The sequence below is a fragment of the Triturus cristatus genome, chromosome 7, assembly GCF_964204655.1.
Source record: "Triturus cristatus chromosome 7, aTriCri1.1, whole genome shotgun sequence".
NCBI classification, from domain to species: domain Eukaryota; kingdom Metazoa; phylum Chordata; class Amphibia; order Caudata; family Salamandridae; genus Triturus; species Triturus cristatus.
Genome location: NC_140590.1, coordinates 1,802,852,636 through 1,802,866,215, shown reverse-complemented (window position 1 = coordinate 1,802,866,215; position 13,580 = coordinate 1,802,852,636). Strand labels below are relative to the sequence as shown.

Sequence of the window (13,580 nt, the reverse complement as noted above, 5' to 3'; positions counted from 1 at the left end):
AAAAGAGCACATCACCAAACTCGGAGGTGTATGGTGGTTGTAATAGCATCAGAATGCCTCATCACTGCTGTGATGGAAGACTATTTGGAGCTCCATGCATGGCCTTGCAACAGTGTCCAAAAGATTGGCCACAAGCTGCAGCTTGCATGAAAGCCCAGTGTTCTGCAAATTCTGTGATCTAACCAATTGAAGACCAATGACATTGTGTGGCCACCAGTGTGTAGTCATAGATAGCACAGAGTTTCCAAAGGAAGAGTCTTATTTGTTATGCTAATTAGATTGGCTCCTTTTGACAAACCTTCACTAACTTGAATCATAAATGTTCATTTACTTCAGCTCCTTCCTGTAACGTTTTGTACTCCTCTGTTAAATGGGAGGGGGTAAGGGAATGAGGGGGGGGAGGTTCCAAAAACTTTAACTTCCTAAATTGCTTCCCATAGGAAATTTCTGTCCCAGGTACAGAAAAAATGGCTAAATGGAATTGCACCAAATTTGGCAAAAAAGATAATTTTGCTTAAAAAATTATTTGGTGTAAATCTGGTCAGCAGTTTGAGAAATCTGCATTTGAACATGTGCTAAGCATGGCCATGAAGAAGTTAAAACAGGTATAGTTGAACTATTGGTGTCCATATATACACTCTGATTTGCCTTTTTAAAGTGGACTAGTCAAGTATGGCACATGGTCCCTGCTTCTTGAAAATGAATTAAATAAATGTGAGATGAGTGAGCATACCCAGATGCCCAAGTGCCCGTGGTGGTGGGTCCCAAAAGAACCTCCCTTTGATTTTCTGGCCACAAAATTGACAACCTGTTGTGGTAGGAATTACAGGACTCTGGGTCATGATCCCCATTTAAATGCATTGTAGTCAAAGACTGTTTATGAGGTTCTCGAATGAAGGGTGATAAAATATATGAGGTTCTCGAATGAAGGGTGATAAAATATTTTAGTCGCAATTTAAATCATTTTCTGGTGATGGTATACTCATTCTAGGAATTGCTGTGATTTTACCCTGTGAAAAATGGTGTACCTCTGCTGGAATCTGTTGAACCATGCTTAGGAGAAAACTCTCATATTTTCTCATAGATGTTATGTGCTCCAGAAACTGAAATGAGAGCACATTTCTATAAGTTCATGCTATCTTCCTCAGCCATATAAGAATAAAGTCTGATATTCTGTGTAGACATGAACTTCCAACCGCAGCGGCCTGTCAGCTGATTCCCCAGTGTACTGGTGCGGTGTCCCCACAATGTTCTAATTAATGACTAAAGTGTTACACATTTCTGTATTTATTGTAGAGGTGTGACACATCTGAACACTTTTTTGATGGAATCAAAGCTGTAAAACTGAAAGCATTTCCTTTAGAAATTAAAGATGTTAGGGGTTCATTTTGTCATAGAAATTATGATTAGTGCTCTAGAAAACTAAAATGAGGACACATTTTCTATCAGTCTACCTTTCTTATACATGTGAGAAAAAACTGACATGATGACTAAAATGTGTACTTTTAACAGCCACAGCAACCTTTCAGTTGATTCTCGAGTGTTGTTCTGTAGCTTCCCTATAGTGTTTGAACGAACAGCTAGAGCGCTAACATTCTGTAGTCATGTCAAAATTGTGGCTGGCCTAAACTCTATCTTGATGGAATCTGAGCTGTAAACCTGCATTTCCTACACAGGACACTGCAGAAAAGAACAAAACAAGGGTCTCTTTCTCTCATTGAAATTATGTAGTCCTATATAATGAATGCAGCTCATGTTTTGGTTAATTTTCGGAGGTTATTTGGGATCCCTTATTTCAATCTATATGCTCCAATCTGGGACTCCCCAGGCACTCCCGAATGCCTCCTGGATCAACTATCTCAGCCTCTTAAATTAGCAGGGGTCAAAGTATGGGGCGACCTGTGTTGTGAGTTTAAGCTTATGGATTGGGAGTCTCTAGCAAATCTAACGAATAGATCCCTGACTAGGTTTAAGTTTTACCAACTGTCTGTGTGGTGGGCTAGACAATCTTGGGGACCGACAGTTGATTTCCCAATCTTTGATGCTATACGTAAGGTGGGAGGCTGGAAACGGGAAGTCTCGTTTTGGTATCAAACACTGGTTGGCTTTGGGGATAGTTTAATATTAGAGGTAGAGAAACTTTGGGGCAATGGTTTAATAGGGAATACGGAGGAGACACAAGAAATTTGGAAAGAATCGTTTCACATGTCTCAGAGAATCATTAAACCCGCTAATCTGAAGAGAAACCATTTGTTTACAGCTTATAGGGTCTATTGGACCCCGGCTAAACTGTCCCGGGTTTCATCTGATAATCACTTTTGTCCAAGATGTAAGTTTCCGTTAGCAGATGACACCCATATGTTTTTGAATTGTCCTAAGATTTCCGGTTACTGGGGGTCTGTCTGCCGTTTTCTAGAAGAGCTTTTAGGTATACCAAATATAAGTTGTCCCTGATTGATCTTTTTTGGTACTCTACCAGGACTCTGTTCAAATATTGTTGCACAACTCGTGTTTTATGTGATTGTTATAGCCAGGAGAGAAATCTGTAGACTATGGAAGTCTGAGATTCCTCCTAAATTTGTTGATTGTATGAGAAATATCATGTGGATTAGTCAGTCAGATATTGCGTGTGATCAAAGAAGCTCGGAGACGCTTTGGTCTCCTCTTCTGGCCTGGTTAAAGAAGACTGATGAGTCCAATGATTAAGCCAGGGGTTTGTGGTCCATCCTTTCTTGGCACCAACGGGATTCCCAGTGGTTGATGGAAATGGATAAGGAGACAGCCCTTCTCTGGGGGAATCCAGTAGCCCTGAGGGTAGGAATCGGAATCGAAATGGTCAGTGTGGAGGGCCTGGATAGTTCCCATCAAGAGCATTTACTATCTGGCGTATGTATGAGGACAAAAAAAATAAATAAAAAAATAAATAAATAAATAAATTCGGAGGTTATGGGTGTCTTTGCACTTGAAGTCTATGGTGGGGTGGTTGCGTCGCTGGCAGATGGCTTCAACTTGGCTCTAGAATTTTTATAGAAGTGCCTGCCGAGGGGGGTTCACAGAGAAACAGCATGCCATGAATTAGGGTTGCAGTGTAGGAAAGGAATTGTGCACATCTAAAAACCAACATAAACCGCATATGAAACACTAGACATAAACAACAGATAGTAGTGTTCCCTTACAGGGAAATGTCCGCACATCCACTATGTACAAAAAATGAGTAAGAATTCAATTTGGCGTGAAAACAAGTTGCTTTTGTAAAGAAACACATATACTTGAAATATGAGCTAGATAAGTATGTAACAGCATTAATACTTTTCAGGTCTTATTAAATAGAACCATTCACTTTGTGTTTTTGATTTTATTTGCACAAAAAACTATTTTCTTGAAAAATAAGAGCTAACTAACATATGGCATTTATATAATTATTTACATCATACTTAGAAGAGTTTATCATGTGGAAAGTGTTGTTTTTAGTGAGGGAAGCCTTATTTTTCAGGGTGGCCACAAGTTTCAGTAAAATAGCTGCACAGACACGGTCAGTGCCTACTGCTCCTGAGAGCATGCACTTCATGCATTGTAATGTAAGCACTCCCAAGTCAATTTGAAGATGGTCAGATATTGGGCAGCCAGTAAGTTATGGGTGAGATTGCCAGCTCTGGGTATTGGGTGCAGTTCCTTTTCTATGATTGCATTGAGTCCGCTGTCATGAACATCGAAGCAGAGATCCATTGAACCTCTGTTTTAACACAAATATCAATAGGGTACCTAGGAGCCCTGTGAATACTCGAAAAGGCCTAACGACCAGCATTATGGTGATCTCTTCTTCGATAGACTTTTGGATTTGGTTTACCTCCTTTGAGTTTATTCTGCGACAATAACTTGCCAGAAGGTCCATAGCTAGAGAAAGGGTTGCCTGGGCTTCTATGCCAGAAAATGGAGGACATGAATATTGTCCTACAAAATGTCCTGGCCAAGATATTGACAACCAGCATGTTGTGAAGTCAAATATAGATTTACTAATCTCATCTCTTATACACATACTTCAAGGCATATATATGTGAAGGTAAATACAATAAGCATATACATTAGCTTCCATTATCTACCTTCATCATATTTTGGTTGTGGATATTAAGGCCACAGTATGTTTGTTGGACAACATTTCTCCCACAGTATTCTGTTACTTCAGTGGTGCTTTGTGACCTCTCTTTTGCCATCTAGGCTGCCTTTGATTGGGTGTAGTGAACAAGTTTGCTGTGTATTTTGGCAATGCTGCCAATGTTTAGCACATACATAAATACAAAGGAGGGCCTGGGTAAATGGGTCTTGAGGCCATTGTACAGGACATAGACCAGTGAGCAGTGGTTTAAACCATGTGCTCACTCCAATCCTCTTCCAAATGTCCCAGCAGTCTGAAGGGAAATATAGACATTGTCACACATGTGCGACAGAAAGCCAGTATGTATCTTGCTTTTCAAAGATGATCTACCAATGGGGCTGCTGAAGCAGCTGGCTTCTGTGCAAGAATACTGAAGAGTTGCTGAGCTGAAAGTGAATGCATTGAAGAAACAATAGTGCTCTGTGGGACAGCAGTGATGAAAGCATTTAGTGCATTGGGAAGGTTACTTGCATGATCCTTTATTTGGACTTCCCAGGTCATAAGATGAGGTGAACAGTGAAAGACAACTATGACAAGCTTGGATCGCTTTAATGTAATCTATGGTAGTTTGGCAGTTGTTTCTTTAAGAGTTAAACTTTGTTGAAGTTGTACTGCAACACCATGTGGCCTTTCAGGTGTCAGATAGGTAACCCCTATAGAAAGTATTGAAACAAAGAATAAAAGATAATACATAGGGTCCACCGCTGAAGTTTAGCCTCACCTCTGTAAATGTAGAAGTCTCCCGCTTAAGATTTTCTGAAGAAATGAAGTATATCTCAAGGGGGCATTTGAAATTTCAGTTAATAGATAGTGGCTTGTAACAGAAATTTGAAGACATATCTGCTGATAAATGAAATAAGCAAAGAGCTCACGGATTTGAACTCTAGACACATTGCATTTCATTTAATCATAGCACGGAAAGTGAGAAAATATAATTTGATGCGGTCTGTGAATATCTTTAAAGAAGAAAACATATGGAGGACCTGCTAAGTATACGGAAGAGTGCTGAACTGAAGATTGCCTGGTGGATTTCCAGGCCCCACAAGCAATTGATATATTTTTAGGTCTATCTTTTTTTAACTTACTCCGTAATAAGGCATGGGGTAAAAAATGCTCTACTAGCAAAAAGAGTAGAACTGTAGTAATGCACTGCTCTCTATGTTAATGTTTTCTCGTGATTTGTTGGAAGACTGAAAACAGTTCCTGTATCAGCTTTGTGTAATACATGGGTTCTGTGAAGTTTGAGAAGAAATTGGTCTAAGTCATTAATTGAGATCTATTGACACTTGTAAAGCACATGATCGAAGTAGAGGGTTAACACTGAAGACTTTTGAATTGATTTAACATTTTAAAAAATGGTATTGTTAAGATTTCTGTATATTTTGTAGAATATTGAGCGAAGAATGTATTAAATTAAACGTTTTCTTACACATGTATATGTATGATGTGCTTTTGAATGCATGTTGTGGTTAAGCTTTTAAGGATGATCTTATTCAAATAAACTTTGCTATTGTTGAAAGACTGTAAAGACAAAATAAAAACATACAAACATACATTTAGATTTAAATGGGACAAATACTTCTTATTCCCAGGGCCAGAACATACTTCCTTCAATAGTACCAGGCAAAAATTGGCTCACCCAAAATTAATAGTTTTCTATATTTACTCACTGGGAAGTCTAGATTTAATTAACACCTTGGAGGTAGCAGGCATTTCTGTTAGGCTTGATTTGGGAATATTAGAGCTTCTTTCTTTTGTTATCGCATTGTCTATTTGTGGCTTGATTATTCAGTCGGTAAGTGGACTACCTTGTGAAAAGGGTTACAGCTGAAAAAGTTTCCCTCTTTGGACTTTGAATTGTTAATCTCAGTCTGTGTTGCTGACGTCATGGTTGTTGCTTGTCTTCCCATTCAGAGGCGATGTCATGGAGCATTCCGAATTGATCTGGCCGGTTTGAAGTGGGTGATTTGCATGTGGTGGATCCTAGTTGTTAGTGGCACAAATTAGCTCAAAGAGCAATGGCTCCAGGTGACTTGTAACCAGCACTGCTGTATCACTGTTGCCTCTTTAGAAGCCACGTTCATGGTTTTGGACCAGAAGTCCATGGATGATAATAAACCTGGAGGCTATGGAGGCCCTTGTAACTTAAGGGCCTTGTATACATTGTCTAAGTTGATTTAAGAAGCTGACCAATCCTTCACAAACTTTCTGTGAAGCAGTCCTCGCCAACGAGATCCCATGTTTTCCCACCTTAATGTCTTTAATAGAAAAAACAAAATGATATGTCCCTAAATGCAAAATGTTGTTTGTGAAAAAAAAGTCAGCACTGGCTGGTGTTACATGCAGCATCTCAACCATTACCCGTGCAGTGGTAACAGTCCTTTTACTATGTCTCACTTGCTCCCTCACAATGTCTCAAAGAATGATGAGGGACACAGTGATGAAATATAACGCCTCCAGGGCGAAAGTTATTAAATAGAAATGCAGTCACCTTGCTGTGCTGCGTTACAGGGAAATCGCAGGAATGTGTCGTATTTATCACAATATGGCACATTCCTGCTATTTCCCATCACTGGCACACAAAGTGCTATCTACCGCCAATGCAAGCACTCTTGCACCATGGTGCAACGGTGCCTGAAGCAATATTGTTTCCTTGCAGGAAGGGGCACCTGCACAAACACAATCCTCTGAGGCATATATTCTATCTACACATAGACAGAGGAAGTAACGAGGAGAAACAAAGATATTTCTCCTTGTTATTCCACCCCAAACAAGGTGTAGCATTTTGGCACATTCTCAGGTCCACCAGTAATGGTAAATCTGGGAATGCATGAGTGTTGCCTGGGAATATCCAAACAATGCCCATGGCATGCTTCCCTGCGAGAGACTAATGCAATCCAGCGTTTTGTGCAACGTTGCCTTTCTCTGGATTTATCAAGCCACTCCGGGCCACACAAGGGGGCCTTGCATGGCATGATAAATCGCATCTTGGAGATTGCGTCACTTTTGCACAACGTTGCATGGTGCAAAAGCGAAGCAACCCCTTGTTAAATATGGCCCCATGTTTTTAAAAGACATCAAGTTGAGTCTAGTTGTATGATGGTCTGGCTCAGTAGAGCAAATTGATTCCTGACCATTGCAGAACATTTTTCTTGTCCATCGATGTATCTTCCTGGCACCAAAAGTGTCTTATAGAATACAGATAGAAAAAAACTAGTGGTAATCACACGAAGTAAGATTGTGGCATACATAGGGTTCTGTTTTTTTCTCTTAATCTAAAGAGTGCATTAACGTCACCATATAAAATACTCCCTGAAGGATGGACACCTCATTCGGAGATTGTAATGGTAGACACTTAAGGCCAAAATTATGAGGCCAGTTGTGTCGCACTTGCACCACGCAACATGATGTATGCGTGACACAACTCAAAAATGTAATTTATGAAGCCATACAAGGTCACTTTACGTGGCCTCAAGTGGCTTCATTAATCTGGAGTAACGCAACAGGCAAATTGCTGCATTGCGTCACTCTGCCCTGGGAATGCATTACATAGGAGTTGTGTGGGTGCTCCCACACAACTCCCTTGGTTTTTGATGCATTACCAGATTTACCAAAAGTGGTAGACCTGGGAATACACCACAAAGATGCACCTTCTCTGGGGAGGTGTAACAAGGAGAAATATCTTTATCTCCCCACGTTAGTTCTTCTTTCATTGTGTGCAGCAGAAAGAAGAATATGCCTCTGAGGATTGTTTTGTGCAGTAAGGTGTCCTGCATGCAACACAGGCAGTCTTGCACCATGGCGCAAGGGTGCCTGCGTTGGCGCTGGGCAGCCTAAAAAGTGCCAGCCCAGGGAAAAATAAAGGAATGTCTCATATTCTTTTAAATGCGGTGCATTCCTGCTCTTTCCCTGTCAGACAGCGCAGCGTGACTTCCTCATAAACATGCCCTTTAGTTAAGATGCAAAAAGAACAATTGATGGACAAAATGCAGAACAATGTCATACATTCACCCCAGTACAGAGATCTGGGTCTAAATCCATTATTTTTGTGCTCACCATGCCATTCCAGTTTGGACCCAGCCATATGCAAATCAGTCTTGACCCTGCACCCAATGGGAACAGTCCAGCCCTAAACTGGGGTGGCATGGTGAGCAAAAGAATGATGGATTTAACCCAGATCTCTTGACTGGGGGTGATTGTTTTGATTTGTTCTGCATTCCGTCCATCAATTGTGTGTCTTTTGCTTTAGTTAAGATGGGCATTGCTGTATTCTTATTAAGAAAGTCATGATATCTATGTTCGACAGGCCAGTTTGAAACCTTGCTGTGGAGATCTCTTCATAACCTGTGGGGCGAGGGATCACAGTTTTAAAACACCTTTTGGCTTCCTCCATTCTTCATCTCTCTGAGATCAAGAAGATGAATCCTGTTCCTAGGGGTTTGTAAAAGAATTAAGATATGTATGGCCATATCCTGGACATACATTTAACATGTTCTTCCTTCGCAGAGCTGTGGCCTTACACACTTCATAAGATGCTATGATGAGAAAAAATATTTGTTACATAAACAATCATGTGCTATTTTAGACATGTTTCAATTTGGTCTCCCTGGCAGATTACTTACAAACCTCATGCATGCAATGACTTCAGATTCATTTAAATGTTTTAACACGTTTCTTTTATTTAAAATCTCCAATTTTGATATCTCCAGGTTTGCAGACCTTACATTTCTAAATGCAGACAATAAACAGACAAGTTTGCAGGATTTTAAATGTATTTTGGATGAATAACAAACGTTTACAGGCAGTTTCTAGTTGTTGAATTGCACAAAAGATGGATATTTAGAAAAACCCATTAACCAGGTTTTGGATGCAGCGCTTGAATTAAACGTTGCCATTGGCGATTGCTCAGGTGGCATTCTAGTTCATTGAGGCATGGGATTTGCCTCTTCCCAATTGCCCATCCAGGCCCCATCCAGACAGGAAGACAAGCAAACTCACACCGATTATGGCCTATTTGGGCCTCACCAGTAGGGTGCAGCTTGAGTCCAATGGCCCAGTGAGCTTGAGCCCCTTGTCTGAGCACACCGTTGCAGTGCTGCTGGAGCTAGCTCAGGTGTATTCCAATTCACTCATGCTTGATGAAACGCCCTAAGTGGGCAAGCTAAACCCCACTGATTGGACCTTATAAGGCCCAAACCATTCTGGCTGCTTCTGTTCCCTTCTAGAAGGGGCCTTGCCTGGCAGTTCAGGATGGACTGTTTGCAGGAGACGCAGGGTCAGCACTGATTTGAATAAGGCAGGACTCTGTCTAGAGTGGCTCCATGGGTGAGAAACAAGAGGTAGGTATGCTACCCAGAGTGAGTGCCAGTGGTTTAGACTAGTTACAAGCATGCCTCCCACCCCCCCTTGTTAGAAAAAACTCTTTGGCTGCACAGTTTGGAAAAGTAGTAGTTTTCCTAAATTCACTGCGGTAGTGTATTGTCTCCCGAGTTCGCTTTATGGTGGAATATTCCGCTGCAGGGACTGGCTGTCAGCTGGAGTGTTTTACTTGCAACCAGTCGGGGCGGTTCTTAATCCTGGGTATCAAGAGTTGGAAGTGGCAGTGGGACACTGTTCGCATGGAGCATCGCCTGTCGCTGAAAGTCCTGTTCCACAGACCAACCTTGCTACAGCAGGACAGCACCAGTGCACACCTGCCAATGTAGCAGGACAGCACCAGTGCACACCTGCCAATGTAGCAGGACAGCACCAGTGCACACCTGCCAATGTAGCAGGACAGCACCAGTGCACACCTGCCAATGTAGCAGGACAGCACCAGTGCACACCTGCCAATGTAGCAGGACAGCACCAGTGCACACCTGTCAATGTACAGATGAGCACTACAACCATTAGAAATGACAAATACCAGCGTCCAAGCTATTACTATCGGTCTGGGGGCCTTGGATAGCCTGAATTGTCACACAGGTAGGAGTGGGATGGTTTGTCGTTGTCTTGGCACTGCCATTGGCAGTGACCATAGGAGTATTGGGTGGTGCATGCTGCAGAGGACCGGCACTTTTTTTTTTTTTTAAACAAATTAAGCAGTCAAGACTATATGCATGTCCAGTACACTGCTTCCACCTTTCTATGTTTGGAAGAGCCTTATACCGATTGGAAGCAAGCACTTTGATTTAAGGTTCCGGAGAAAGCGCGAGTCGTGGCTGAGCCCAGGTCCCTCTTCTCAACAGACAACAGAGAAATCACCCAGACCAGGCACACGAGGACCGGGGCAGGTAGCTAGTCTGAGCAGAAACAGCAAGAGACTAGAGTTCCTGATGCCTTCTTGAATGTACCCCTGTGATGAGAATGGAACAAAAATGGAAACCTGGGATTTCATTGCAGCCTGCTGGGTTCGCCTTGCCCTGCGAGTTTTGGTGTCACAGATCACCTTTGGTGTAGTGTCCAGGCCGGTTCTGTGTGCCCTACAGCCATAAACGGTTCCAGTTCTGCTGTTGCAGAGCTGGGTACTATTCTGAGGTCCCCTGGGTCGGTAGTTTGCCAGACCTGGGAAACGTCTGACCTGCTAATGTCTGTAATATATATGTTTCAATGCTGGTCTGAGCAGTGCTACGTCGGTATTTGTTTTTAAGTTGGTCTGTGTAATCCACATGCACCTGCTTTGATTGTGGGCATCAGTTACAGGGCAGTGCGGCCATTATCATGGTAAACAAGACACAATCGAGGCAGGGGGCAGGGCATCTGCTTGTGAACTGATCCCTTTTGTATTTGCTGTGATTCATTAGAGATGCTTGTCAAAGCCAATAGGTTCGATTTTTAATTGTACTAATACAGGAAAAAGGCAAATGTACACAGCATGCTTGTCCTGTGTCTCCTATATCTGTGCTGTGTTTTGTTTAGTTAGAACTGGTGTTAGCGAAGACATGTGGATTTTACTAAAATTGTATGTATAATATACTTACAATGGCTTCCAGCCAGCCCCTTCTGTCAATTGGTCAGATGTTGTGTCACTTACATTTTCCTACCACCCACTGTGGCACACAGCATGGGGCAGCCCACTTTAGCCATTGGTTAACTTCACTGTGAGTGACAGCATCCTGCCCTTCGACGAGGAAATCCATACACAAAGTAATTCACTGGCGTGCCAGGGACTATTATGTCAATGTGCACTTTGGAGACTTAAAAAAATCATTTTGCTTAATAGCTAATTTAATTTGACCTCGGCTGATTAGCACTATAGACAGTGCTTGTTTTACAAGGTGTGGCGCAGCGGCCAGGGTGGCTGACTCTGGAACACCGGGCTCTCGGTTCAATCCAGGGCAGCAGGTTAGCCCAGCACCATGTGACTCTGGGCAATAGCTCGCATAATCTTCCCGACGGTCCCCAGCGCCTTGAGACCCTTAGGGGTGATTCGTTTCTTGCTTTACAAATACTGTTTTACATGGAAAGGTTTTTCGACTTTACAATACATTCAAAGTTTTTAAAACTATGTCAAGCAAAAGGAAAACTTTGAACTAGGAAGACTGGACAGTTAAATAGGACAATGGAAATGAAAGAAGTAGAAGTTCATTAAAGACAAGGATACAACACATATATTACAATCAAAAGGATAACATAGCGAGAAATGAACTCAAAAGGACCAGCTTTAGGGCCGTGCAACTGTGCATCCAGCTTTCAGGCAGCAATAAAAATGTCACGATAACCCTTGTGATTAATGTTGCTGCTAGAGAGAGAGAGATCAGAGTTTTGTCCAGTGGCAGTTGTGGCTGCGGCGGCGGCGAAGAACAAAGCTGTATTTTTCATGGATAGCTGAGTGGATTAGTAAAAACAACCTTAACTAGCACTTTAATGCAATCAAAACGTATGCGAGAGGGGGGGGGCTCTTTTCCAGGGTGGTAGTGAGGAAATTCGAGGAGAACGTCGAGGGGAGCGCCAAAAAAGATTGTTGTGGCGGGAACCACCAGGGCTAAAGACAATCTAACGGTCTCTGCGTCAGGAATGGTCCATCATCAAACGCATCATTTCCAAGAAGTAACAGTGATAGGCTGGTCTTTAGGTCAATCCAGATGTAAACATGTTCCCTTTTCGTAGTACAAATGAGAGACAGAAAGTGCAAAAAGTAGGAGGTTTTCGTCGTATCAGAGAGCCGAGACCATGGCAGAGTAGTGTCCAGTCACAATGTACTGTCCTCGTGCACATTTGCCGTCTTCATGTTGTGCTAAACATTGATGTCATCACCTCATAATTCAGCCCAATGCAGGGATCTCTGGGGGGAAAAGAAATGAAGTTGTGGTTAGCACAAATAATGTTTGCTCAAAACCTCCGTGACACAGGGGTGCAGAATAGGCCTGGGCGGTAAATTCCGTTCCGCTCGCGGAATTTGCGGAATTTGCGTAATTTCGCGTTCCGCGGAGAACGCGAAATTGCTCAAAAGTCTGCTTTCCGCGATTTCGCGAAATTTTTTGCTTGTTCGCGTTCTCAAAATGCGTGTTCGCGAGATATTTCTCCCCGAGCACGCAAACAGCAATTGTAAACAGGAAAAAACCATCGCGAACAAGCAATTCCGCGTGTTCGCGGAATTTCTGCGTGTTCGCGGAGATTTTTTACCGTTTCGCGGAGATTTGCGTAACGCGATTCCGCAAATTCCGCCCACCCCTAGTGCAGAATCCCTGCAGTTGTGAGATGAAGAGAGTATTAGGATGGCTGATAAACCAGGCATTAAGTGGAAACAAGACAAGGCAGCCTTGGTACTCTCCATCTCTAGCATTGGGCAGTGCCCGCAGCAAACTGCTCAGAAAAAACATTTGAACCTTTTTAATACAAATTTAGAAGGGTGAGTCTCCTTCTCCAACAGAAGTCTAAGCTACTGATGCCTTTAAGGGGCTGCAGAGGTAAACGGCCTTTTTTAGGGGTTTATTAGGAATAGTCGCTGGCATGAGCATATGAGCCTTGTGGATGATTTTCAAGCAGCGGTGATTGGCTGGGGATATCCACCAATCAGAATTTTTTTGGGGGAAAAATGAAAACGATCAAGGAATTTCTATGCTCAGTGTTCATTAATCAAAACATTTTTAATGCCAAACATCAATTTCTTACTCATCAGTTGGCATGGTGGAGCTTTAAAAATGTTGGGAACACGTAGCCCAGAAGAAGCATAGATTTCTATGAAGGTGTGGCTGGCGCACAGAGAATGTAATGTGTAAATCATTTGGAAAGATACCACAGCCACTAGGTGAGACACTGCTAGTTACCCCTCTCAAAACTAGCAGGGATAGTCATTGTGAAAACTTATGTAAACATGGGCTAACACAGTGGGGAATGGTTAAGGACCTATGTGATGATAGAAGACACTATTTTAACACAATACAATCACCAGGAAGCTCCAGATGGATTTGAGCTGACATTTTTACATTTAAAATTCAATGTTATC

The 13,580-nt window shown here is 42.3% G+C and overlaps 1 protein-coding gene across 1 annotated transcript in view; it reads right to left on the bottom strand.

Moving 5' to 3' along the window:
• Positions 1 to 8,812: 8,812 nt before the first annotated feature.
• LOC146813216 (killer cell lectin-like receptor subfamily G member 2) overlaps positions 8,813 to 13,580 on the bottom strand; it is a 61,527-nt gene continuing 56,759 nt past the window's right edge. The window contains exon 6 of the mRNA XM_085620093.1: positions 8,813 to 12,416. The gene's annotated coding sequence lies outside the window, so the exon portion shown is untranslated. The remainder of the gene's footprint in view (positions 12,417 to 13,580) is intronic.